This window comes from Myodes glareolus, chromosome 19, assembly GCF_982192425.1.
Source record: "Myodes glareolus chromosome 19, mMyoGla1.1, whole genome shotgun sequence".
In the NCBI taxonomy this organism is placed as follows: domain Eukaryota; kingdom Metazoa; phylum Chordata; class Mammalia; order Rodentia; family Cricetidae; genus Myodes; species Myodes glareolus.
The window spans coordinates 43,427,484-43,451,384 of NC_142044.1; the positions used below are offsets into that span (position 1 = coordinate 43,427,484).

The 23,901-nt window shown below is 46.2% G+C and overlaps 2 long non-coding RNA genes across 4 annotated transcripts; one reads left to right on the forward strand and one right to left on the reverse strand.

The window, feature by feature from the left end:
• Nucleotides 1–1,863: 1,863 nt before the first annotated feature.
• On the forward strand, nucleotides 1,864–9,900 carry LOC148118962 (uncharacterized). 2 transcript variants are annotated; one of them, XR_015735645.1, is made up of 5 exons: nucleotides 1,869–2,583; nucleotides 4,594–5,124; nucleotides 5,265–5,954; nucleotides 8,939–9,034; nucleotides 9,427–9,900. It is a non-coding gene; the product is annotated as an uncharacterized LOC148118962 (long non-coding RNA). The 2 variants fall into 2 exon arrangements; XR_015735644.1 differs by having other exon boundaries at nucleotides 1,864–2,583; nucleotides 4,594–5,954.
• On the reverse strand, nucleotides 5,950–19,659 carry LOC148118963 (uncharacterized). Of its 2 annotated transcripts, XR_015735647.1 has the most exons (5): nucleotides 19,533–19,659; nucleotides 16,030–16,112; nucleotides 13,681–13,868; nucleotides 8,836–13,400; nucleotides 5,950–6,917 (listed from the first exon to the last, which is right to left on the reverse strand). It is a non-coding gene; the product is annotated as an uncharacterized LOC148118963 (long non-coding RNA). The 2 variants fall into 2 exon arrangements; XR_015735646.1 differs by having other exon boundaries at nucleotides 8,836–13,868.
• Nucleotides 19,660–23,901: the final 4,242 nt, after the last annotated feature.

The following is a 23,901-nucleotide window of genomic DNA, read 5'->3' on the forward strand; positions in this document are numbered from 1 at the left end:
CCGACAAGGAGACTAAGTCCTGTATATAAAAGCAAAGAACCTTGACTTTATGCATGTTTGCAAACTTGGTTTCTCCACATGGCCAACATATTAGAATAAAGTGAGAGCTTCGAGTTCAGTTAGAGTTGAGTTTTTATAGTAGTAAGGGTAGGGGTGAGGGGTTACTGAGGTTCAAGACACATGGTTGACTGACATTTGTCTAGGGGTGTCCTGGTGAGTGTACTGGCAGGTGATCCTATCTACAATGGTTAAAATATTAGGCATTTCCTTTGGATGGTCTGTTCCTGGGTTGTGCCTGGGTAATCTCAGTTCGTGGTCAATCCTGCAACCAGGTATGGCTTCAGGGTAAACTACTGAGACTCAGGCCTCCATTAAACTTATCAATGGTTGAGTCTTACTCTGGCAGGGGATAATGGTTTGGAGTTAAGAACTTCCTTTGGGTGATCTGTTCATATTTAGCTTACCATGGCTGGCTCCTACATATAGGTATTTGCTTTTGGTTTTTTCAAGACAGGGTTTCTCATCGTATTCTTGGCTGTCCTGGAACTCTCTCTGTAGACCAGGCTGGTCTTGAACTCACAGAGATCTGCCTGACTCTGCTCCCTAAATTTAGGGATTAAAGTCTTGTGTCACCATGGCTGGTCATATATACATGTTACACTCACCCTCTCTTCTTACCCTCCTTGCTTCCCATCTTCAAAGTTAGTGTCGGCGTCCTCAGAGGTCAGAAGAGAGAGAAGGAGCCACTACAGCTGGAGTCACTGACATGTGTGAGTTGTGCTGTGGGTGATGGGAATCAACCTGGGTCCTCTGAAAAACAGCCTCTAACCACTGAACCATTTCTCCAGTCCTTGCCTTTTTTAAAAAATCACATTTATTTATTTATTTATTTATTTAGTGTGTGTGTGCATTTGTTTGATTTGTGTGTGGGGAGGTGTGCATGTGGCAATCAGGACAACTTCATGGAGTCTGTTCTCTCCTTCCAAGTTTGCATCTGGGATGGAGATTTGAACTCAGGTAGCACTCAGGTAGTTTGTGTGCCAAGCTCTTTTCCATGCTAAACCATTTCACCAGGCCAGTTCTGAGAATTTTGAGCAAGCAGAACATTAGAGCAGACATAGGGATTAAGAACATTCCAGTCTCTGCCTGAGTTGACAAAGGGACTAGGCATATTTTCTAAGCATCCAAGTAGAAGGGAACTTTTGCTTCCTACCTGGGAAGGGTGCACAGGTTTGCTTAGTGCCTGGACACATCCATCCTAGGTGCTGGGGAGGATTTAAAGTTGACATGCCCAGGATGATGAGAGAAGCACCTTCCAGGAGTTTTATGCTTTACTAAGACAATGCCACGGCTCATGCACGCCAAAGAAAACTACAACTCCCATAAGCCTCCCTACTAAGGGCCTCCTTAATGGAGGCAGGGCTTGGGCAAGCATGAACTGGGTTTTCCTATTTCCTAGGGTGTGATTGGTCTGCAGTTCAGGTGTAGTTTTCAGTGAGCACACTCTTGGTGAGAGGAGAGGGCAATATTGTGGGGTAAAAGGACAAGCAAAAAAAAAAAAAACAAAAAAAAACAAAAAACAAAACCACTCTGAACCTGAAATCAGAGCCAGTAAAGGAAACACACCCTGACTCAGAGACCTGAGCCAGTGAAAGAAATCTTCTCTCAGAGACTTGGGTCAGTGAAAGAAATACTTTTGCCCTTAGTCCAGAACAAAATAAACATACCCTGACTCTGAAACCAGTGCCAAAGAAACACACATTGGCCCTAGAATCAGAGTCAATCAAAGAAATATGCCCTGGCTTTAACATCAGAGCCAAAAGGTTCAAAGGGGCCAGTGAAGAAAACACACTTTGGCCCTGTAACCAGAGCTCAATCTGCCCCTTACCAGCTAAGCAGAAAACCATCCAATCCCTGTACAGGGAAACAAACCAATCCCTGATAAGAAATTTAGCCAATCCAAGCTGAAGGGAATGAAATCTGACCAATTCCCACCCTGTAAACCTTCTCTCTGGAAAAAACTCCACCCCGAGGAAACCCTAGATAAACCCTGTGCCTGCTGAGTTAACAGCTGCTCTTCTTCCACCCTGGCAGGGGCAGCTGCTCTCCTGGATTCTTCCCTCCCAGTAAATCTCTTGAATGAGGTTAGGTGAAGACCTTCTTTCTCCAGAGGACAGGAGCTGGAGACAGAGGAGTGGAGCAGGGCTCTAACACTTTGGCTGGGAAACCTTCCCCGAGCAGAGCAGAGCTGTTAAACTCAGGAGCACTGGACCCAAAGTGTAAGACCTTCGCTGGTGAAGCCTCTCCTCCTAGAGCAGGGCTGTGAGCTGCTAAGCTTATTGTGTGTGACCTATGCTACTCCCTGCTCCCGACTACCTGAATACTCTTCCACCTGAGCTGTAGCCCTTGGTATTTCCTGGCCCCTGAATGCCAGAATACTTTTCCATCCCAGATGGAGCACTCAGGATTCCTTGGCTCCCGACTGCCAGGATCCCTTTCAACCTGGGCTGTGATACTTTGTAGCACCTGGTGATGACTGAGGATATTGAATTTGGCATCATGGAGAAATCACAGGCAACTGAGGTAAGAGGAAAAGGGCCTCGCTCAGAAGTGCACTGCAAAACCATTTTAGTTATGCCTTGCGGGTGGAGAGTTGCAGGATTGATAAACTGAGGAAAGGAGCTTAGTCACGACTAGAGACTACTGAGGTTCATTTTTATTCTGTGGCCTCAGGTCTGTGGAAGAAGGAGGAAGGAAACGCCTTCCCATTCAGGGGCTTGGAAAAGGGGCTGTAACTGACTCCACTTCTTTGTCTTCTTGGTTTCTCGGTCATGTGCTTTAGGGATTTACTTCAATGCAGGAAGTGAAGGGAAACAACATTGATTAGTCCCCCACATTGGGGCGTTCTCATGCCTTTCTCCGAGTATTCCCCAGGAAATTGACAAAGCTGGAAATGACAAGAAGTTGCCACTAAGTATGTCAGCTTCCAAAGTCTTGTTATGTTTTGCCCGTGGCACAGCACCTGGGTATCAACCACACCTCACGTTTGAAGTCTCTCTCTCTCTCTCTCTCTCTCTCTGTCTCTCTCTCAGCAGTAATAACGCATTTATGTAGCACTCTTCTGAGTGATTTGCTTTTATAAACCCTTCTTCTCAAAGTACTTTAGACTGATATCGTCCTTGTTTTATGGAAGCTGAGACAATGGAGGTGACTCGCTGTGGGTTCTACAGCTAAGAACACTAGAGGTGGTATTTGAATCCTGTGTTTTTCTGTGGCATTACTATTTGGCATCTTACTCTAATCCTCCTTGAGACAGTCTGGGTCTCAATTCATGTCTGAATTTCCCTCCTCCCCATTTTAGGAAGAAAATAGTTTTATTGAATACACTTGCAAGGGACAATAACAGGTGTACAACAGCTCCCAGACTGAAATTTGTCTTTGAGTCAGGTGGTGGTGGTTCACGCTTTAATTCCAGCACTCAGGAGGCAGAGGCAGGTGGTTCTCTCTGTGTTCATGGCCAGTCTGATCTCCAGAGTAATTTCCAGGACAGCAAGGGCTGCATAGAGAGACTCAGTCTCAAAAAGAAATTTGTTGAATTAAAATCATTTGGGTGTGCATATACGGAACAGGGAAAAATGGATCTCAAATGCCTTCTGCCCAGGAAGTTCTTCTGAGTGCTTGTGGTAATTCCACATTTTTTAAATTTGATGTTCAGTTGATCAAAGTGAAATTAAAATTTCGTATTACTGTGGTTTTAATATTTATTTTATGTGCTTTGCTATTTTCCTGCATGTATGTCTGTGTGAGTGTGTCCTGTTCCCTGAAACTGGAGTTAACTGGTGAACTACCATGTAGGAGCTGGAATTGACTCTGGATTTTCTGGAAGAGCAGTCAGTGCTCTTAACCACTGGGCCATCTCTCCAGCCCTTCCTCTGCCACATTGTTTACAGCCCTGATCCCTGACATCATGTTTTGACTTTATAGTGGTGTAAAAACAGTGTTTATTCAATGGATTTTGTATTTTGAAGTCTGCTCTGTGCACAGCTACCTACAAGAGAGGTCTTTGGTAGGCAGAAGCATATACAAACCAGTCACTCATGACTACTCAGTATATATCCCACACTCTCTTTAAAGGCAGACTTTCTCTGTGTATCCCTAGCTCACCTGTCACTCACTCTGTAAACCAGGTTGGTCTTGAACTCAGACATCAGCCTACCTTGGCTTCCTGAGTGCAGGGATTAAAGGCACGTGACACCACTGGCCAACCTTCTCTTAAAGAAAAGAAAATGGGTGTTGATGGTGCATGAATTTAATCCCAGCTTTCGGGAGGCAGAGGCAGGCAGATCTCAGTAATTTCAAGATCAGCCTGGTCTACAGGAGCTAGTTCCAGGACAGCCTAGTTTAGCTACACAGAAACCCTTTCTCAGAAAAAAATATGTATAAAAATGCCTGCCTTTGTGGGAAGTGACAGGGCTGAAGAGAATGCTTTTGTCTTTTTACAAAAGGAATTTTTTAGCACAGGCAAAATATATAAAATGCTTTTGAATTCCTTTAGTGCTGTAGAGTTGACCTTCATCTTGTTTCCCCCTCCAGGATTATGACCTGTGTATCACTTGTTATAACACTAAAACCCACGACCACGAATTGGAGAAACCAGACCTTGGCTTGGATGATGAGAGCAACAACCAGCTCACAGCAGCCACACAGAGCCCAGCTGGCTCTCACCTCCTGAGCATCCACGCTGCAAACAGGCTCTGGTACAGGCCTGCCTGTGCCTCCACGCCGAGTGTTCCTGCCCGAAGATGAAGACGATGCAGGACAACAAAGGCTGCAAACAGGAACCCAATGGTGGACACCTCATCTGCAGACAGCTTTTTGCCCTCTGCTGGTACCAGGCCAAGCACTGCCAAGAGAAGGATTTCCTGGTGCTATCATCATCAATCAAAAACTTCAACAGCCGTAGGTGTAGCAGTGGCTCCTAGAAGTTCATTGCGGTGCAGGAGGATGGCCTGCATGAAAGAGACTGCCCCCCGCAACTCCTGCTGCTCCAACCACCCCCACTGACCAACAGCCAGCCACCCCACAGACACGCCAGGACTCCAACTACTGGCCCTGTGTCCTAGGGTAAGGCAGCCATGTGACCCTCATGAGTCAGAGTGCTCAGCCCTCCCTGGCAGGGCCTCCACCTGCAGCAATAAAAATGTAAAAAAATATGAAGAAAATAGGGGAGCATCATCTTTGTATTTTTTCTTTTTCTTTTTTAGGGCTTATCATGTTTAATTTGCTCAGGTCAGGAGCCAGAGGAATTGTGTCAGAGACAGATCGTTCCTCTCCATGGTCTCCATGCACACAACCTGGGGATCACTTTGGCCTCACTTGGTGTTTTCTGTCAGGGTCTTGTGGGCAAGAGCAGCAGGCTGGATGAGATAACGAGGGCCTGCTGTGTTTCAGAGCAGACCCAGCAGAGACTGCTCCACTGAGGCATCCAGACGGGGTCTCAACTGTTGTTGCTTTGCTCCCCTGGGTCTTCTGGATCCAGAGTGGCTTGTGGCTCTTTGTCGGCCTTGACTTCTACCTGAATTTGAACAACTAATTGCTCCACGTGGCAGGTGTTTCTTGCCACTGCCGGGGGCTGTGTGTCTTCTGGTCCAGAGAGCTGTGCGAGCAGGAGAACTCTCCCTGGCAGTGAAGCCTTTTCCTAGAGCAGGGCTGTAAGCTGCTACATTTACTGTGCCCTGTGCTATTCCTTGGCTCCCAACTGTTGGAATACTCTTCTCCCAAGCTGTGATGCTGGGTATTTCTTGCCCCCGCTCCCCGACTGCCAGGATACTTTTCCCTCCATTCCTTGGCTTGTAAATGCCAGGATCCCTTTCCATCTGAGCTGTGAATCTTTCTTGCACTGGTTGCGGTCGAGGGAGTTGAGTTTGGCATCATGGAGACAGCAGGACACTGAGGTAAGAGGGAAAGGGCTCAGCCCTGCCGGGAAAGGGGACCCCGAAGGCCTCACTTGGAGGTGTGTCACAGCACCGTTTTAGCAAAGCCTTGGTGGTTGAGAGTTGCAAGATTGGTAAACTGAGATAAGGAGCTTAGTCCTGACCAGAGACCACCCGGGTTCCTTTTTATTCTGAGGCTCAGGTCCATGAAAGAAGGTAAAAGGAAACACCTCCCCATCCAGGGCCAAAGAAATGGGGCTTTAGACTGTGACACCTCTTCTTTGTCTTGCTGGTTTCATGGTCCCATCCTTAGGGATTGTGTGGTCTATCACTTCCATGAGGGAAGTAAAGTGAAATGTAAGTTGCCTTTTACTCCATGCTGGGTCGTTCACGTGTCTGTCTGCCAGTATAGGCACAATCATCTTCATTAGGGAGGGCTTAAAAGAGCCTGTTGGTGTCCGCCAGAAGCTGACACACCTGCAACGGCAAGAGGTTGCCACTAAGTGTGTCACTTTCCAAAACCTTGTCATGTCTTCCGTGGCATGGTAACCGGTTGCCCACCACCCCTTCCATTTGAAGTCTCTTCCCTTTTCCACACAGTAATAATGGCCAACGTTTACGGAGCTCTCTTGTCATGGTTTACTTTTGTTAACCCTTCTTCCCAAAATATTATAAAGTGTTATCCTTGTTTTGTGGAAGCTGCGACACTGGAAGTTGGCTTGCTGTGGATTATACGGCTAGGAAACAGTAGAGGTGGTATTTGAACCCTGGGTTTTTTAGTATCACATCTGTGAGCCAGCCCGTTCTGTCAAGGTGAGAAGACTGAGGTTCTCAGAAGGTAAATGACCCGAGGATCAGTGGCTGATTAAGATCCGAGCTGAAGTGTAAGCTAAGGTCCACACCGCCCTGCGATTACTGTCTGTGGCATCCGCTCAGAGCCTCCCTGAGACAGTCTGGGTCTCAACCTTTTATCTGCCTTTGCCTCTGTTAGGAAGAAAATGGGTTTGTTGTTTTGATTTGTTTTTTGTTTTGGTTTCTTCAAGACAGGGTTTCTTTTTAACTTTGGACCCTGTCTGGAACTAGCTCTTGTAGACCAAGCTGGCATCGAACTCAGAGATCTGCCTGTCTTTACCTCCCAAGTACTGGGATTAAAGGCGTGTTCCACCACTGCCCAGCAAGAAAAGAGGTTCACTGAATGCACTTGCAGGGGACAGTGGGCTAGGCAGTGACAGGAGCACCACAGCTGCCAGGCTCACATTTGTTATTGAGCCAGGTGGTGGTGGCTCACGCCTTACTCCCAGAGCTCACGAGGAAAAGGCAGGTGATCTGTGTTCAAAACCAGTCTGTTCTTCAGAGCGAGTTCCCGACAGCCGGAGCTCACAGAGACTTTGTCTCAAGAAAAAAAAAAGTTGTTGAATTAAAATCATTTGGGTATGCATACACTAACAGGGAGGAATGGATCTTAAATGCCTTCTTCCCAGCAAGTTCTTTTGAGGTGCTTGGGTTAGTTCCACATTACTCTTTTAATTCAAAGTTCACTTAAATAAAATTAATATTAATTTTATATTGCTTTTAAGACTTATGTATTTATTTTATGTGCATTTGTGTTTTCCTGCATGTTAGTCTGTGTAAGAGTGTTGGATTCCCTGGAAGTGAAGTTACAGAGAGTTGTGAGCTGCCATATGGGTGCTGGAATTGAACCTGGGCGAGCAGTGAGTGCTCTTAGCCAGTGAGCCGTCTCTTTAGCACTCCCCCGACAGCAGGATTATATGGAGCTCTGCACGCTGGCACATTTGTTGACTTTATAGTGGTGTGGGAACAATATCGATTCAGTGGACATTGTTCTATGAAGTTTGCTCTATGCCCAACCTCCCCGTGTGAGAGGTCTTGGTGGGCAGAGGCGTACACCAACCACAGCTTGCGGTTAGCCATGCAGTCCCTAGAGGAATTTTTTTTGAGACAAGATTTCTCTGTGTTACCTTGGAGCCTGTCCTAGAATCTACTCTGTAGACCAGGCTGGCCTTGAACTGGCAGATCTTCCTGCCTCTGCTTCCCAAATTCTGGAATTAAAGGCATGTGCCACCACCCCCCAGGGTCTTTTCCTTTCTTTTAAGAGAAGTTTGGCCAGTGTTGGCATAGGCCTTTAATCCTTACACTCAGAAAGCCAAGGCAGATCAATCTCTGAGTGATTTCCAGGGCTGCCAGGGATACACAGAGAAAGTCTGCCTTTTAAAAAGCAGGGCAGGGGCAGGGGATAATCTACTGTGTAGTCCTGGGTGACCTGAAACTTGCTGTGTATACTTGATGGGCCTCAAATCAACGTGATGTGTTTACCACTGAGTAAGGGATTACAGTTGTGTACCATGGTCCTCGGCCTCCTGGATGATGTAGATGATGTTTCAGGTATATATATATATATAAATATATATATATATATTTGTTTTTTTATATTTTTTGATAGGGTTTCTCTGTGTATCCTTAACTATTCCAGAACAATCTCTGTAGAATAAGCTGGCCTTAAACTCACAGATCTGCCTGCTCTGCCTCCCAAGTGCTGGGATTAATGGTGTGTGCTTCCACCGCCCAGCATTTATATTTATTTTAAAAAGACATACTTTATGCTGGGTGATAGCGGCACACCCCTTTAATCCCAGCACTCAGGAGACAGAGTCATGCAGATCTCCATGCTTTTTTAAGGCCAGCATGGTCTAGGAGAGCTGGTTCCAGGACAGACAGAACTGTTTCACACAGAAACACTGTCTCAAAAAGCCCAAACAAAACAAAACGGTGTTACAAACACCTTCCCCTGTGGGAAGTCAAGGAATAGCACAGGTCACAGCAAGCTTAACAGCTTACAGTTCTGCTCTAGATGGCAGTTAAGAAATTGTGTTTGGAATCTTACCTTATACATCTTATTAAATACTCAGTGATGTGGTGTATTAGAAACTCTGTATTTTACTATTATCCCGAGATATGGTCATTCATATGTCTCTTCCAACATGCAGGTCTTTCAGTGTCAAGGAAAGACTCATTCAACTCTCTTCATCAAAGCAAAAGACCCTGGAAAAATGTGAACATGGGAGAGGCAGACAGTGAACAAGGTAATCCAGAATGAAGCACTGGGACATGTGGGAAATCTAAGGCATGGAGGAATTCAGTCCTAAAATGAGGTTTACTGAGATCTTTACTTGGAATGATGAAAAGTTACATTGAAAATTATTCCCAAATATTACAGTGGATGACAGAGTCTTTCTCTGCACTCTCTCTCATCTGTGTGTCTGCTCTCATGACGGCACTCCACGGTGTTCACTGTCTTGTAGAATCACATGAAATCAGGAAATATAAATCTTATAGCTGTGCTCATTGTAGAAGATCGCAGAGTTCTTTCTTTGCCTTCAATTCTACAGAATTTAAAAGGTAGCTTTAGCTTTTTCTGTAGAAATATTCATTAGAAATTAAGAATAGTTTTGAGTCATATGTGTTTTTGTGGCAGGAGTGAGCATCCGTACTTTGACCCTGAACTCCCCACCGACCACCTCTGGAGTCTCCTTACCTGCAGCAGCACTGCCCTCTGGATCATACAACCCACCGCCATGCAGTTTCAAGGAACACCTGCCCTGTGAGTGCCTCCTTGTTCAAAGGCTGGCAGAAGTCAAGTTTGTAAAAGGCACACACTACTCTGAACCTGGATGGCCAAGGGGAGCAGAGCAACACGGCGGTGGGACCCTCTCTGGACCTCATAGACCATGAGTCTGTGCTAGGTCGGCTCTGACACACAGCACGTCTTCATGCTCTCATCACGTGTGCTGCTCTTGCCTGAGGGGAAGATACTTAAAAACATCAACTGAGAACAAAATGATGGTTAGCGCATGTGAATGAAGGTCACGGATAGGGGTGATTGTCTCTAAAACACAATTCCTCTGGCTCCCAACCTGAGCAAGATAACATAATAAACCTTTAAAAAATAGATACTTCTCTGTTCTGTTTTTCTTCGTTTCTTTTCTTTTATGTTTTTTTAAAGCATTTCTTTTGCATATGGAGTCCCTAAAGGGGAGAGGCTGAGCATACTGAGATGGGGTTGGTGCAACACTTGGTGTGTGACTTACCCTAGGACCCAGGGTCAGTAGTTTGAGTCCTGGGACAGTAGGGTGACATGGTGCTGGGAGAAGTAGGCTGAGGCTGAGGGAGGTGGGGCTTGGGGTATCTGTTGAGCAGGGGGAATGGATGGAGTAGTAGGAATTGGGGGTGGCAGGTCCTGCTGTTGTCTCGCCAATCCAGGCCTTTGCATGCTGGCCTCCTCCTGTGGAGCATCTGAGCCTGTGGGAGACAGTTCTGGATGGGGGAGAACAAGCTAAAGTCAACTCTGCAAGACTGGATTTTACTACTGCAGTAGTAGAAAAGGCAATGAAGTTTCAGAGGAAAGCAGACACAGCAGCTAGATGGCCAATATCCAAATTTTCCAAAGGCCAGTGCAGTACCAGATGCCCCAGATGATGCCCTTGTATCATGGATCCTGTCAGACAAGGCTTCCCCAGTATCTCAAAGCCGGCCTCTGTCAACAGGACAGACTTGCACACAGGATTCAGGCTCAGTCCACTGTGATCTCTCCATCGTCTCCAAACTGCTTTCTGACTGTCTTAGGAAGAACTGCAGGAAGCATAAAAACAGTGGGGGAAGGGAGTAATGGGGGAGGACCAGGGGAAAGGGAGGTGGAGAGGTAAAGAGGAAATGAGAAGACCTGTAGAGAGAGGGCTAGAGTCTGTCCTGAGGAGCTGACCTGGAAATGAATCAGGAGAAAAGGAGGTTTTGCTGGGCAGGGGTCTTGAAGAAGTGAGACCAGGAACAAATGTCTCCTGCAGAGCAGAGTGGGAACTCTGGTTTCTTGCCAGTGATGATGAGAAAGTCTCTGCTCTGAAGGTTTCTGGTTTGTGTCAAGGTTGATAAGTGTGAGGTGATCTTGGAAAGGCCTTCTTGACTGGGTCTACTGATGAAGGGTTTCTCTGGACAGAAGGGTGCTCCATCATAATTGGAGTCCTCCCCCGGTCCTATCTGACATGGCCTATGGTCCTGATGACATCTGTGTCTTTGTCCTCACAGGCTCCTCCATCCAGGCTTTCCATGTTGCCTCCCATCGCCTGATCCAAGAATCTGGCATCATTTTCCCTTCTCACAGGGATTTATAACTTATATTAGACCTCACATTACCATTGTTCTGCTCCAATGTGAGAACGTAAGTATGTCTTCCCAGGCCTAATGTTGAGTTCTGCCTTCACAAGGCCAGCAGCCTGGGGACTTCTCTATGACCAATGCCCACCATACGGCCATGTGTACAAGGAAACCTTGGTCGTCATGGAGCTCCTGGTGACAGTCAGCGGTGCAGTGTGAACACTGGTGAGTGTGGGGTTTGAACTGTTTTCCAGGACACCTTCCAGGTAGGGAGCAGCTCGCTGAGTTGCCAAGGGGAACCGAACTCAACAGATAATCCAGGGCCTTACCTGTGCGCATCATCCCCTGAAGGTAAGACTGAGTGCAGTGAGTATCTGTGTGTGGTAGAAGAGGAGTTTCTGAAGCCTGGTCCTGATGTCATGAAGAAAAGAATCCCATGAATTGGCCTCTGCCAGACCCAACACAGAGGGAAAGTTACCAGTGACTCTCTTGACTGCAGAGCAATGGGAGGCTGAGAGACTGTGGAGGTGTGGCAAGGGAGGAACCATCTTCTCTGTTGTACTTGGCATCCGGCTTCCATCCTGACCATCTGAACTTTTATCTAACACTGGTGCATATTGAAGGTTTGACCTGATCTTCATCCAGAAGGACAACAGCCAGCTTGTGCGGTCACGTACTTTCTAGAACCCTGACCATCTGGTGAGTACCACATACACAGAACAAGAAACACCTTGCTTAGGGAGTGATAGCTACTTTTAGTTTCTGAGCAACAACTGGGATCAGGTGTTGTTTCTGTTGCTTATCAGTGAAGCCAGGACTGCGAAAAGGTTGAGTGTTCTGTTGAATTCTGCAAATGAGGTAGGGAAATTTCCTGAATCCGCATTTTATATTTTATGTTTTGCGACTGAATTTCACTTATAGACCTGGCTAACTGAGACTCTCTCTGTAGAGCACACAGATCTCAAACCCATAGAGACTGACCATGCACCCCTGCCTCCTGAGTGCTGTGATTACAGATGTACACTGCCATGCCTGGCTTCATCAGCTGTATGGCGTCAATGGTAAGTTCCTCCAAACAGTTCATGCAGAATCGTAACAGTTCTGTGATTTTTTCATCTTGACAGGGTCAGGACTGAACTGAATGTACTTTCATTCAGGATGGACTAGGAACAGGGGGCAAAGTCCAAACCTAACCTTCAGAATAGAAGTCTATGTCCAGCATGAACAGAAACTTGGAGGTAAGGAGTGCCATCAGGAGTTCTTGTGTGGACACAAGGCAGTAGCCTGGGGACATGTGCCATTGCTGATACATCATTGGAATCAAGGCACAGAATATTAAATTCTATGCACCAACAGTGTTTTCACAGAATCCCCACCTGAAATCTTAGCATAAGTCATATGACTTCATACTGACCAATCAGCAGAGTCCAGATAGGTTTCCTGGTGTGATTGACTGAGTTCTCTCCATTTGGGCCATGAGAACAAGGCTGAGGACTCAGGGTTTGTCACTGAGACACTGGGCTCCTGTCCTGGGATTTGAAGTCAGAGCTTTCACTCTAAGGACACCAGTGCTAGAGGCAGTGCACGAAGCCACAATTTCTAGGTAGGAGCTTCCAGCCCTACTCATCAAACACACAGAGAGAGTCCACTTGGCTGCTGGTTGCCATGGATAGACTTGCTCATGGATGCCTCAGTGATTTATTTACTGGGTTTGTGTTGTTTTTTGGGCATTGAACCTTCTTCACACTTGCTGGCTAGTGGGGTTCCCAGAGCTGCCAGAGTCCTGATACTGAACCAACTAGGACTCTGCAGCACACGCTGGACTCTCCGTGAGGGTAGAGGTGATCATTCCCCTCCCCAGGACACTGTGGACCATCCCTGGGGACCACTGTCCTGCTCCATGTCCTCAGTGTTCTGTCATTCATGTTTTGGCTCCTGCAGACCTCCAGATTTTCCATATGACAGAAGAGAGACCTCTTTGGCATTTGGGACTTGCTTTTTACACATAATACAGTCATATTAAGACACACATCAATTCTGGAAAATGTCAAAATTTCACTCTTGCTGTGCTCTTTCCCCATATCTTCAGATAGTTATGTCTTGAATTTTTTTATTTCATCTAATTTTCATACTTGAAACTGTCATCTGTCTTTTGCAATTGGCCCATTAACTCGATTACCTATGACGGTATGTAAATTTCCAAATCTGACATCAAAATCTCCAGTCCCACAGTTCTCCCGGCTTCTAAGTAAAGGGACATAGTTGAGCTGGAGATGGTGACCAGAGGATGAGAGACAGAGGCTGCAGAGAGAGCAGGAAAGAGTTTGCAGAGGGAGGAATGTGGATGGGGTGGAAGAGACAGAGGGGAGGAGCCATGGGGAGAGGGAAGCTCAGTGGGTAAGGAGAGTGGAGACTGAGTGCTGCTCGTTTCAGATTCCCTCAGAGCCCCTCCCACGGGTCCTTCCTGTTTAAAGTGATGAGCTCTGTACATCAGGAGACACCGGGTGGAGATTGCAAGTGTGGCCTGAGACTCAGAAGCAGGAGCTCTGTGGGAATTCCAGATGGCAGGGTGCCCACTTACCCAGCAGAAAGGGTCTCTGTCCAGCAGAAGAGGAGGTCAGCCATCTACCACAGGTTACTTCCCAGGACACCATGGTTTTCAAGTGAATATGGTACAGGGCTGGCTTTTCCCAGCATCCTTGTCTGAGGTGGTCTTTAGTCAATACCATGTCCAAGTTGCCCATGAATGTATAGACCCTGTGGACCAGTCTACAGGGAAATATTTCAACAGAACTCATATATCAGTTGCTCCTTCAGGTTTCTGGTTCTAGTGAAATGTTTCCCCACATAAAAGCAAGGGAACTCCTTCCCCTCCTTCCTCTACCTCTGCTCCCTGAGATTTTGTTTTCTTCCTTTTTATCCCTGTGTCCTGCCCATCAGAGAAGACACAGTCACATTGTGTGCGGCTCTGGTTACTGTGTTTCTAAAGGGGCCTCACTGTAGGGAGTTTTATCAGAACTGTACTTTTCTCCTGACAGGAAAGTGACAGCCACCTGGAGGGAAATGGGCATCACTTAGAAATGTTGTAACTTTGTTCTGCTTTGGAAGTGAGTTGGGATTATCTAGCCTAGGACATAGGGGCCAGAGGTGGGGCAAGCGTTCTTACACCTATTTTACACCCAGGTCCCACTGGTCACAGGAATCAGGCCTAGACAGCCTTGACAACCACAGAGGTAGGACTTTCAGCTCAGCTGTCTGCTTGGTTGTTCTGCTAGGAAGTGTTGTCGGGTGCATGTGGCAGGCATTTCACTGCTCCATGCAGTGAAAGATGGCCACTCTGATGGGGTTGAATGCCAAGACTCATCTGTGGGCAGCACATGGCTGAAGGTATCACTGAGACCACGATAGACCAGCCTGGGGTCGTTGAGATCTGTTTGGTTTGTGGTCTAAACTTGACTCTGCCTTATGGGTTAGGAAGCTTGAGGCTGGCCAGGCAGGCTTTCCTCAATCCGAAGGGAAAGTGGTCATTGAGCTTGTGTTACAGAGGACAAGAAAGAGAATGAGAAACAAGACTCAAGGCATGGCTTCAGAGGGATGTTGAGAAAACTTGGTGTAGGTAGCACATCTCTCCCCTCTGATCTTAACATCACTGGGGAGGGACAGTTTGAAACAAAGAAGATGAGCATCTTCTCACACAAGGGGATTATAATAACTACAGCACACGATACAGATGGCATTCACTCTGCTACTCCCCAGTGACTTCATTTATGTTGGGCTCCACAGCCAGGAGCATGATGAAATGGAGCTGCTTCCTCCTCAGCGGTTGTCTGATCAGTGAGTCAGTCCTGATGTACTCTACTGTCACCAGTGCCTGGGCAAGGGACACTTGGGGACTGTGACCAGGTCATGGAATCTCAGAAGAGACAACCCAAGTGGACCAGGGGCCCCAAGCTCATGTGATAGTCTCTAACAATGTGAATCTCAGAATGCAGACCTGCTATCCAAGAGGCCCAGTGAGTGTAATGTGCACTTTTTAATGCTGGCCACTAGAGGGAGCCTGTTGTGGCTTTTAGACTGTTATCTGAGATCAGTCAACTTCTGATCAGGCTCACACATTTAACATCCTCCTTCCTCACTGTCTCCCTGATGGAGACAACAGGAAGAGATGCAGTCAACACCAGCTATTTGTACCCAGATCTCTGCACACACTACCCTAACGTTGCTCAGTACTGTTTCCTTCGCAGTGGGGAAAACTGAGTCCCAGAGATGCTCAGAGAGCTTGCTCTTTGGACAGAGCATGACTGGGTGGATCCCTGTTTAAATTTCTTGTCCCCAGATATGAGCACCATTGTGGTAGCAGTCTGGGTCGCTTGTAGTCTCAGAGGTCAACCCCAGGACTCTCATTGACCTCCCTTCTCTCCTCAGATCTCCTGGTTCTGTTGGACATGCTCTGGGACAAAGCTCACTGTCACCGTATGTGCATCCTGTGTCGTCCAGGCAAGTGTTGAATGAGATGGGGTACAGGAAGCACAGTGCCCAGATACAGATGTGTTGCTGGGAACCTGCTCTCCTCCCTGACCCTAGAGCCTTTTCACAGGACAGGAGCAGGGAAGCCAGGACAAACCAATCCCTGCAATCAGAGCTTCCTGACGAGTCATTACTGAGTTTTCCTTTAGGAAGGTCACATAAGAAAATTGACATCGACCCTGCCTTATTAGGACCCAAATCCCACCAAAAAGAAAGCTGCTATTTTCCAAAGACCACGGGATAAGGACTGATGAATGAATCTTTCTGCCAGCCTCATCATTAGTCTAAAATAAGGCTTCTCTCATAGGTGCCGGACCACATACTGAATCATGAACCCCGAAATTCCTGCCTGAGGATGTGCACACTGAGCATTAGTGATCTTTAATGTGGAGTCTGTCCTCACCTCTACGTCTCCTGGAAGACGAACATGCCATTGCCTGAGCTTTTGAGGATCTCAGAGGCTCCACTGGATGTTATGAGGACACTCTGTGGAGGACAAGGAAATGGTTGCTCTTCCACCTTCCAACTACAGACAACCACCCACATTACTGACGAGATCTGGGGAACCTATCAGAAGGGCCCCTTGGGAAAGTCTCCCAGTGTTTAGATATTATTGTATCCCTGCCCAACTTAGACCCCTCTGCATTTTGACAGTGCAGAACATAACCTGTGCCTCTTTGTCCTCTCAGATAACCCAGAAACCCTGTGTGAGCAGGATAAGAAAGAATCTCAGAAGGGCCTTGAGTAATGAATGTGTTTCTCTTTCTGACTGGATCTCCCAAGAAGGGAGCTCTGCCCGCTGTCAGACCCTGCTGAACACTGCCCCCCCCCCCCCGGACACACAACCTCAAATACATTCCTAAATATTGGTCCATGAAGAAGCTCCCACTCAACCACATACTAGCTGCTAGGTATCAGGTCCTGCTGAGCAATTGAGTCTCCAGACCTCGTATTTATACCAAGGCATGGACCTTGAATGACACTCACTTAACCCCACTAAGTGCTAGTTTCCAGGCCATGGCCGATGATCTCCCACTCTGTCCAAAACACACTGCTTTATTTGGTACCCACAGGAAACCATCACACCACACAAGTGACGTTCTCCATTGTTAATTATCAGGCCCTGTGATACCTCATGACATCAACTCATATAAATTTTGGGATATCAAACCTTAGTATCTAAACACTCTGGCCATGATATGTTAACTCCTGTAATGGTAGCTGAAGGCCCTTGAAACACATGCATCACCCTGCAGCAGCCTCAAATATATTTCTAGGTATATATCCCTGGTGGTACCCATGGATATCAGACCATCCAGTGCCAATCTAGTATATTAACAGGCCTGGAAGGACACTAATTCACCCCATCAGGAAACATATATTTACCAGGTATGGGGTGCTGCTAGAGACCCCGTTCTACTGCTCCTCACTGATATGCATTATTATTCTTAAGGCCTCTTGAACACCCTACCACCACAATGCCAAAGACACAGGGCAAGGTTTCAGATCCTGCTAGGTAAACCCTACCTGACAGACAACATTCTTCTAACACAGCTGGATATCAGGTCTCCCTAGGAATCTCCCACCTACAGTTAACCCTCTCCAATGGGGATTACTTGTTAGGTCCTGCCAGGGTCTCCCTTAAGTATAGTCAAATATCCTACATATAAACTGATACACATAGGACTATGCGTCATGTTCTTTGATTCCCTCTCTTAACATCGAAGTCCCCTGATGTACAGTTAGTGTCAGGATCTACTAGGTATACCTCCTAATAGAGTCTCATGCACATGACTGTTTGTCAGGTCCTCCTCAGAAACACCTCCGCTAGAGGAAAACTTCAAATACACAAGCATGGCAAGGTGTCCTGTCATGCTAAGAGTCTCCTCCGGTATAGCCAATTACACCCATATACATAAAGATGGAGTTTGATATCTGGCACCTACCTGATATGTAAACCCTGCTCTCTCTCTCTCTCTCTCTCTCTCTCTCTCTCTCTCTCTCTCTCTGGTATACACACACACACACACACACACAAACACACGCACAAAGAGAGAAAGAGATTTAGAGAGAGGAGAGGTGAGAGAAAGTTAAGAGGGGAGGAGAGAGAGAGAGAGAGAGAGAGAAACAAAACAAGCACTCATGTCCTACATGGTATCCCTACACTTACCTCAAAAGTCCCACCCGCATACATGCATAGGTTTCCTGTCCTGATAGTAATGCTGACGTCTACAGTCAATGACAGAACACAGGGTGGGTGTCATGTCACGCCAGCTGTTCCTTCTGTCACAGCCTTTGCTCCACCTGCACATTGGTCTTAGATCATGCTAGGTGTACACTAACTTACAACCAAAATTCAGAGACACATAAACAAACATACATGCACACATGTGTGCTTGGCTATGTAGCAGGTTGTCCATCTTGTTCCCTCAGGAACAGATGAAGTCACACCAATACATTCATGGCTATACCTCACGTCCTTCTAGTCCCTCTAGTCAAATCCACAGACTCAGTTTTTCATGTAGGCTTTCTACGTGTCCACTCCTCCATAGCCAAATCCCCATACACACACAGACGCGCACGCGCGCGCACACACACACACACACACACACACACACACCATCGTGTCTAAGTGTCATCACCTGAAATGTATCGCCATCCATTTTTGATTTTCGAGACAGGGTTTCTCTGTAGCTTTGGAGCCTGTCCTGGCCTCAAATTCACACAGAACTGCCTACCTGTGCCTTCTGAGTGCTAGGACTAAAGGTGTGTGCCATCACCACGTGGTAGGTATCCCCAAAGTTAAATTGAAATATCACTCCCAAAATATAAACACATGAATATACATCAGGCCCTTCTATGAATGCTCACTACTATAGCCAATGCCAAACGTAAAGGGCTAGATGTCAGGTTCTGCTAGGTCCACCCTCCCCTGCAACCAACCCTCCTCTGGCACAGTTGTGTAGCATGTCCTTCATCAGAGCCCCTACTTTACAGATAAAGCCACATGCACAGGGCTAGGTCCTTCATATACTATGTCACAGCCAAACTTACCATACACAGCACCCCCGTATTCATTCACATAAGTCCAAGGTCAGGTTCTGGTATTATCTGTTCACAACCAACTACATATACATACATGTTTAGATCAGGTCCTGCTATGTAACTCCTTCCAACAGCAAAATGACAGGTTCACACAACACAACACATAGACACATGTATGTACACATGTGAACAAGCAAGTAATCATGCATTCAGGTCTGAATGAACCTTATCCATGCTTCAAGATGCCAATAGATTTCTCCTAATCCTGTGGTGTAGCTTTGGTCTTGAGATCTGGGGTACCTAAAAGGACTAGACACCTGGCTCTGGGTGTGTGGCATTGCTCTAGAAGAGTAGATTCTCTCAGGCCTGACTCCTGAGAATCCATGTATGTGTGATTGCATAGGCTCTAAATGTGGGACTACATTGCTACACCTGCTGCCTAACCGTGTGTGGAGAGTTTGGGTTCTAAGGGAATGAGAAATATATCAGGACCTGACACATAACTGTGTGTGTTGATAAGGACAGGGGTGCTTTACCTATAGGGTACTGAAAATAGCAGTTCTTAACACCTATCGTACAGCTAAAGCCCCTTGTATGCTTACATGGCTAGTTGTCAGGTCCTGCTAAAATACTCCTCCTTGGAGTGCTACACCTAGGTATGCCCCCTACAGTCAATGGCTTCCATACATGCCTAGGTCATGTCCACCTCATTTATTCTTCGTGTAAAGCAAATCTCCAAACATCATGCAAGGCTAGGCGTCACATCATGCTAGGTGTCTCTGCCCCTACATCCACTGCCACAGATACACATAGGCTGTGATGGTTGTCCCTGACCTAGTATTCAAAACCAATTCTCTCTACCTCCTTCTCTTCTCTTCTCTTCTCTTCTCTTCTCTTCTCTTCTCTTCTCTTCTCTTCTCTTCTCTTCTCTTCTCTTCTCTTCTCTTCTCTCCTCTCCTCTCCTCTCCTCTCCTCTCCTCTCCTCTCCTCTCCTCTCCTCTCCTCTCCTCTCCTCTCCTCTCCTCTCCTCTCCTCTCCTCCCTCCTTGCCCCCCCTCTCTGTCTCTCTCACTAGGACTCTGGTCCCTTCGTTAATTCTGTACCATATACCCAAAGGCAGACACCTCTTCCACATAAAGCCCTGCTCGGTATCACACACCCTCTAGGCAAACCATCTCATACACATAAACAACTAAACGTCCGGTTCTTCCAGACATTGCCTCCCCACAGCAAAGCCTGTAATGCACACACAGGGCTATGTTTCACCTCCTGCTGATTATGATCTTCCTTACAGTCAAAGCTACATATGGAAAATAGATGTCAATTCCTGTTGGCATCCCTACCTTCCCTGCTGCGCTTTGATCTTCTGTTTTATTCTCACCTTGGAAGTTTGGGAAACAGAAACACCAGATGGAGAACGTTCCTGCCATAACTCTCTCGGGATCTAGCATCTGTCACTCGATATCTTTCCCACATACATCCATTTACACGGAAAGATGGCTTTAAAACAAAGAGGGTTAATTGCTGAGCATCTGAAACTGGGTTTGGGGTTTTGCAGCTGCTGGCAGATTACAGCACCCATTTCTTAGTAATGATTGCTATGGGAGATCCAGTTGTCTTGAATTGTGTAAAAAAGCAAACTGAGGCGGCCATGAAGAGTGAGCCAGTAACCATCTGTCACCTGCTCTTGATTGAGTTCCCACCCTTGCTTCCCTAATGATGGACTTGAGCAGGACACAAGAGGCAAAAAAACCCCTTCCCTACCAGTGGGTTTTGTCATGATTTCTATCGGCAATAATGAGTACTACAGTGGTATGTTATTTGTGTTTTAATAAATAAAGCTTACCTGAAGATTAGAGAGCAAAGCAGCCACAGTCGTCAGCCATATAAGCCAGGCAGTGGTGACCCACACCTTTAGTCCCAGGAGATGGGAGACAGAGTTCAAAGAATCTCTGTGATTTCAAGATCACCCTGGGCTACATAAGATTGAAAATGTTTGAGAGAGAGAGAAAGAGAGAGAGAGAGAGAGAGAGAGAGAGAGAGAGAGAGAGAGCCAACACATAGGTCATCTCAGTGCTTGGGCTCACACTCCTTTAATCCCAACACTAGGGAGGTGGAGACAGAAGCAATATGGATGGGAAAGGAATATAAAGGGAGAAGAGACCAGAACTCAGTGGAGCGTGGAGTCTGAGGTTGGTGGAGAGCATTGCAGGATCCCCCTTTGTTTGTCTGGCCCTTGGTAGAGGTAAGATCTCTCCAGTGGACAGGGTTTCTCTGTGGCTTTGGAGCCTGTCCTGGAACTTGCTGTAGTAGACCAGGTTGGCCTCAAACTCACAGAGATCCACCTGCCTCTGTCTCCCGAGTGCTAGGATTAAAGGCATGCACTACCACCGTCTGACTGGATTTTTATTATTCATACTACATAGTATACTTGGACTGTATCCCAGGACTTGTTCTCAGACCTGGGGACTTCCTGGCTGTACCACCTGAGTGTTGGGATACTTGTGCACACTGTAACACTATAGGAACAAACAGCAGTTTTCAGAGTGGGTAGATGCATGGAAAAAACCAATCAAGGCCCAGGAAAATACACTTCCATGGGTGAGGATAATTTTAATGATGCTAATTGCAAAAAGTATCTCGAGCAGGTGGATTTTTGAAATCATACTAAATGAGAGTAGGAAAAACAACAAGAAGAAAATAAATGTGTCCATGGATGTATAAAAGCACGTCAAAAGGAATCTGCATTTATTTTAACATGTTGAGGCTTCATCAGAGGATACAAACAGAAGAGTACAATCGGCTGACTTTATCTGACCTGAGCTAGTTAAACAGCGGACATGTGAGCAGCATCAGTGATTGCAGGAACATCAGTTTAGCAGGCTGGCAGAACTGTGCCAACATCAAGGATGGTTCAACCCCTAGATCAATGCCTTAGAGAATTACCTATGGCACCGTGTGCATAGTGGGTCATGCGGTCAGAATATATGTGAATACATAGGGCACAGAAGACAACCCTTGTAATACACATGACCTAGTTCATGTGATCAGAGGGTGTGGGACATTCTGAACCCTGCCCAGCACATATCCCATCACAGTTCCTGAAGGCTGGTTTGTGAGGTCAGAAGGGACACCACTGTTACTTCATCCAGCACCAGTCACCTATCCCATCTACAGTCCAGCCAGTACCATGTGTCTCCACACCTGAGCTCAGAAAAAACACAGATGAGCCAAGCACAACCCAACTAGGAACAGCAAATACCAATCCAAACACTCGCTGCACACAAAGGTATCTGAAACACTTGACCAGCAAACTCAGTCCAGAAGAGCATGCCCTGTTACAAAAAGAGAAGTTACATAAAAACCCAGGACAACATAGCTCCCCTCAAAATGGCCAATCCCATAGTAGTGGCAAACAGGAAAAGTGACATAAATAAAATTCAAAGACAGTATTCCAAAGAATGATTTTGAATATGTTCAGATGAGTTCACCATTGGATTTATCAGGGTACAAATAATTTCCTGAATTAATTCAGAAAACAAAAAATTAAATCAGAGAGAAATTCAAGATATGAAAATAGACCTTAATAGAGACACATGTAAAAAACTATCTTAGAGCTTAAGGAATTAAATAATCCTCAAATTGAGAAATACATAAGTCTAATCAAAAGCACACTGGGAAGCTGTAATCTTAGCAGATGTTGTATGAATTCTGGGTTACAAGACAAGAGAAATTTAATCATACAAATACAAGGTCTGTGATAATTTAATTATGTCATATTATGAAAGAAATGTGAGTTTTTGGGAAACCAGAAAAATACGCAACTATGAATTACAGGAGTAAAAGAATTAGAAGAATTTTTCCTGCAAAAATATGCAAAATACATTCAGTAAAAACCACAGAAGACAATTTCCACACACATGGGAGAGAGGTATACATCCCACCTGGGCAGTGGTGGCCCAGCACTTGGGAGGCAGAGGCAGGCAGATGTGTATGAGTTCAAGGCCAGCTTAGTCTACAGTACAAGTGCTAAAACAGGCTCCAAAGCTACAGAGAAACCCTGACCTAACAAAAGAGAGAGAGATACATCCATACAAGAGGCATACCAGGACACTAAATAGAAAAGGACACAAAAGCCAGTTCCCTATTCACTAGTTATTCCCCAGGATTACAGGAATGTCCTTTCCCAAACCCAAGAAAGTACCCTTGTCCTCCCCACAGGGAGACCAGATGTATGCCGTGCTCCCTCAAGGACCTGGTACTCCCCAAGGCAAGAACAGGGAACAAGGACACAGAGAACTCATTTCTTCCCAGGTGGCAAGACAGCACCTCAGTATTATCTTAGTGTATCCTACATGTTCCTGTTTTGTCATAATCACAGGTGGGAGTTTCCTGTGTGCCCCATTTCTTCCCTTGTGGGGTCTCATGGATGAATTTTTATGGCTCCCATAAGCTCCTAGAGATTGGCACTATCAGGAGGTGTGCTTTGTTGGAATAGGTATGGCCTTGTTGGCGAAAGTGTGTCACTGTGGAGGTGGGCTTTGAGGTCTCATATATGCTCAAGCTACACCAGTGAGACAGATCACTTCCCGTTGCCTGCACAAGGTATAGAACCCCCAGCTACCTCAACAACACTGTACACCTGCATGCCATGTCCCACCATGATGTTAAGTGCCTGAACCTCTGAAACTGTGAAGTCATCAGTTGAAATGTTTTCCTTAGTAAGAGTTGTCATGGTCATGGTGTCTCTTCCTAGCAACAGAAACCCTAAGACATTATGTAATAATATGCACCCACAACTTGTGGAATGCATTTTTGCTGTTGTGTGTATATGGCTTCAGGACTTATCAGTCTGATGAGTAAATAAGTGGGTTCAACCCTGGGAGAGGCTAACTGTTTCGGCAGTCGTTAGTTGCCTGTGGTCCTTTGCTAAGGGGTGAGCCTTCTCTGTTACATGTTGATCCATACCACCATTGTCTCTCTCTTCTTTATATAGCCATTACTAGAAGAAACTATTTCAGAGCTAACTCTCTAGTATTCTAGCTTTCACAACCTTTCTTCCATATTGGTACCTAACCTTAGACACAAGAGCTTTGATGTAGATGGACCCACTGGTGCTGGGCTCCTCACAACTCACTGTTTTGTTTCTGCATTGTGTCCATTGTGGTTTCCTGTTATGCTCCCCAGGTTCTGTAAAGAAAAGAGTCCCAGACGACGGGTGGTTGAATAAG